The sequence below is a fragment of the Theobroma cacao genome, chromosome 5 (assembly GCF_053813885.1).
Source record: "Theobroma cacao isolate CCN51 chromosome 5, ASM5381388v1, whole genome shotgun sequence".
Lineage (NCBI taxonomy): Eukaryota > Viridiplantae > Streptophyta > Magnoliopsida > Malvales > Malvaceae > Theobroma > Theobroma cacao.
The window spans coordinates 5526051-5530318 of NC_142643.1; the positions used below are offsets into that span (position 1 = coordinate 5526051).

General features: G+C 28.1%; 1 non-coding gene across 1 annotated transcript; it reads left to right on the forward strand.

Moving 5' to 3' along the window:
• The first annotated feature begins 2007 nt into the window (after nucleotides 1-2007).
• LOC148762381 (small nucleolar RNA snoR8a) lies at nucleotides 2008-2099 on the forward strand. Its single transcript, XR_016026855.1, has one exon. It is a non-coding gene; the product is annotated as a small nucleolar RNA snoR8a (small nucleolar RNA).
• Nucleotides 2100-4268: the final 2169 nt, after the last annotated feature.

Genomic DNA, 4268 nt, shown 5'->3' on the forward strand with positions numbered 1-4268 from the left:
TCGCGGGAATTGCTTTTTCAATAATTGGAATATCCATTAATAAATGTTTAAGCCATTCCGCTTGTTGTGTCGTTGCATCTAGGGCTATCATTTCAAATTTTGTGGAAGACTAAGAAATACATGTTTGCTTGGAGGATTTCCATGCAACAACAGCCCCACCTAATGTGAAAACATTTCCTATGGTAGCTTTAGTTTAGTCTAAATCAAAGATCCAGTTTGCATTGCTATAGCCTTTGAACTTAGTGAGATAACCCAAATAATGTATACTTAATGATATGGTACCCTTTAGAAATCTTAGTATCCTTTCCAAGATCGTCCAATGCTTTATATCAAGATTACTAGTATATCTACTTAACCTTCCCATATCTTGTGCTATATCAGGTGTCATAACATTTGAAAGATGCATGAGTGTACCGATAATTTAAGAGTGTAATAATTGAGAAACTAGCTCTCCAACATTTTTTTCTTAATCTCACATTCGAATCATAAGGCATACTCGTGGGTTTAGAATCATATTTATTGAATTTCTTCAATAATTTCTCGATATAATGTGATTGTCTAATTGTAATACCCATAGGACTTCATAAAATCCTAACTCTCAAAATAACATTTGCCTTTCCTAAATCTTCATGTCAAAGTTCTTCGACAAGAAATATTTAGTCTCCTAAATAATGCTCATATTGCTACCTTAGATGGGAATATCATTCACATACAAACATAATATGACGCATCCAAAGTTAGTAACTTTAATATAAACACATGTATCAGAGTCATTTATCAAAAATCCATTTGATAAGATGACTTGATGAAATTTCTTATGCCATTGCTTTAGGGCTTGCTTTAATCCATATAAGGATTTCATTAGTTTACAAACCTTATGCTTCTGACCCAGTATCATAAATCCCTCCGATTGTGCCATATATATTTCTTCTTCTAATTTGCCATTTGGAAAGGCAGTTTTAACATCCATTTGATGGATCTCCAACTTATATATGGATACCAAAGTTATAAGCATTCGGATCGTCGTCATTTTTGCTATTGAAGAATAAGTGTCAAAATAATCAAACCCCTCTTTTTGGAATAAACTTTTGCAACTAATCTTACATTGAATTTTTCTATGAATTATAGCTAATAGGTTTACACCTTTTAGGTAATTCAGTCTAAACCCAAGTTTTTTTATTTATTAAAAACTTTATTTCAACATTTATGGAATATTTCCAAAAAGTAAAGTCTACATAAGATGTGGCTTCCTTGTACATTCGAGAATCATCTTCCACTAGATAGGTATAAAAATCATTTGATCAAAAGACCTATCTAGTCCCTGTACTCTTCAATTTTGTTCAATTTAGTCCCTGTACATAAAAAAGATGACGTTAGTGATGATCTCATCACTGATGCCAGTGTTGACGTGTTATTTTTGATGATGTGGCATGCCACGTGGCACTGACGTGTTGACATGTCAATGCCATGTGGCAGTTCAAAAAAATTTATAAAAAAAAATTCTACCATGTCATAGGGATAAATTGAAAAAAAAAATAGTATATGGACCGAATTGAACAAAATTGAAATATTGAGGGACTAAATTGAAAAGAATATTTGAAAAATAAAAATCTTTAAGTAGATTATTGATATGCTTATTAATAAGCCAAATATTTAAGTGTAAAAGATTTATGGTGTTAAAAAAAATATATAAATATTTTCTTACTTGATTATTTGATTCTAGAATATGTAAATTAATTTATCTTTTTTATAAAAATTAAGTTTGAATTCTCTTTCTATAAAAAAATTTTGAAAAAATTTCATACTTGAAGTCAAATTTAGATGAATAACTTATATTACGTTAAAATAAAATAATATAAAATGACTAAATAAATTCTTTTTCTTCTATTTGTAATAGTATAAAAATTTGAAATTTATTTAGCTTAGCTTTTAACTTCAACTAAAGTCAAATTAGCAAAATATGTTGACTTAGTTTTTTCTTTTAAAAAAATGAAGAACGGAGATATAAAGTTAATGATGATTATAAAAATAATTCCTTATTCTGACTTGCTTAATTTGGACAGAACAAACTCTTATTACAACTATAGAATTTGAGTTCCATCCTTCCAATTATTTATTTATTTTTTATGTTTTTATTTTGTTTAATATTTTAAGTTATATTTTTTAAGTTAAAATTTCCTAGATTAAAGACTACATTTATGGTTGATAAAGTTAAATATAACTGTAAATATTTATACCATTTTATTTTATTAATAAATTTTTTATAGATCTAAATTAATAATTTAAATTTAAATCAATAGAATTTGATTGTGGTATTTGAATTTAAATAAAATTGTTTTATAAGAAATTTTGAGAATGTGTATTTATAAATTATGAAAGTTGTAACTAAATCAACATATTTTGCTAATTTGAGTAAATTTAAATAAACGGCAAATTGAGTAAGAGTTGAATAATTTCAAAAGAATGTGTGTTTGTAAATTGTGAAAGTTGTAACTAAATAAAAATATTTAGTCATTTTATACTATATTATTTTTAACGCAATGCAAATTATTCATCTAAATTTGACTTTAGGTATGAAAGTTTTTCAAATTTTTTTTATAGAAAGAGAATTTAAACTTAATTTTTGTAAAAAAGATAAATTAATTTACATATTCTAGAATCCAATAATCAAGTAAGAAATATATATATATATATATATATTTTTAATACCATAAATATTTTACACTTAAATATTTGGCTTATTAATAAGCATATCAATAATCTACTTAAAGATTTGTATTTTTCAAATATTTTTTTCAATTTAGTCCCTCAACATCTCAATTTTGTTTAATTTAGTCTCTTTACTATATATTTTTGTTCAATTTAGTCCCTATGGCGTGGTAGAATTTTTTTTAAAAATTTGTTTATCTGCCATGTGGCACTGACATGTCAGCATGTCAGTGCCACGTCAGCATTGCCAAATCATCATATAGTGCCACGTTATTTTTCCACAACATCACTCGGTGCCTTATGGCATGCCACACCATCATCTCAATGCCACGTCATCAACATGTGACACATCATTGCTGACATCATCTTTTAACAACAAAATTGGATGTTGTTAGGGGGAGGGGCTAAATTGACACAATTTCCAAAATCAAGAGACTAAATTGCTTTGATTTTGAGTACAAGGACTAAATTGAACAAAATTGAAGAGTACAGAGACTGGATAGGTCATTTGACCAAAATCATTTCCAAAATTTTTCTCTACTCTCATTTGTTTTGCTTCTTCTTCCTATTGAGCTATTGAAATTGGAGTGCATTTAGAAGATATTGATTTATTCACCTTAATTTTCAAAGGTAAAATGTCCTAAAAAATACAACATCTCATAATTCTATGATAATGTTGACACTTATATTAGTAATTTCAGACTTTATTACTAAAAGAAATGACATTATCTTAGGAATAGCCCACCAGAACTCCATCAAAGGTTTTAGGTCCCAATTTCTTTTTTTAATTTCCAAAATTTTTACTCTTGCCAAGTACCCCTACATTCTTAAATAATTTAAATTGGGCTCTTCCCTTTCCTTAATTCATATGGAGTTTTATCTAATTTCTTTTGAGGAACTTTATTTAGAATGTGACATGCAGACAAGAGTGTTTCATTCCAAGAGTTTTTTGAGAGCATACAGTTTGCAATAAAGTTCGATTTTTCCTCTCTGCCACATCATTTGATTAGGGTGTGTAAGGGGGGATACTTGATGGATAATTCTGTTCTCATTATAGAAGTTTGAAAACTCTATAGAATCATATTCTCATCTATTGTCTAAGCAAAGAATCTTGATTCTTTTTTCTTTCTGATTTTCAACTTCATTTTATATGCAGTAAACACAACTAAAGCTTTATTTTTTGTTTGAATTGGAAAGACATAATAATATTTAGAAAAATCATCGATGAAAGTAATAAAGTATCTTTTACCATTCCTAGAGTAAACTTTGTTGGTCCCAAAAAGAGTGCTAGAGGGGAGGTGAATAGCATTAAAAAGATATATAGAGGTTAGCTTCAAAGCTTTGAAAATCTCAAGATAATTTGGAAAGGAAAGTTTAAAGCTTGCAATAGTTAAAAAGCACCAAGTAAAGAGAAGGTCAAGAGAAATGCATAAAACACAAGTATTTATAGTGGTTCGGCCTCTTTAACCTACATCCATTAACTTGATCTCCCAATCAAGGATTTTTAACCCAACTTCACTAAACTAGTGGAATTAACAGCTTCCACCAAGCTTTTACAA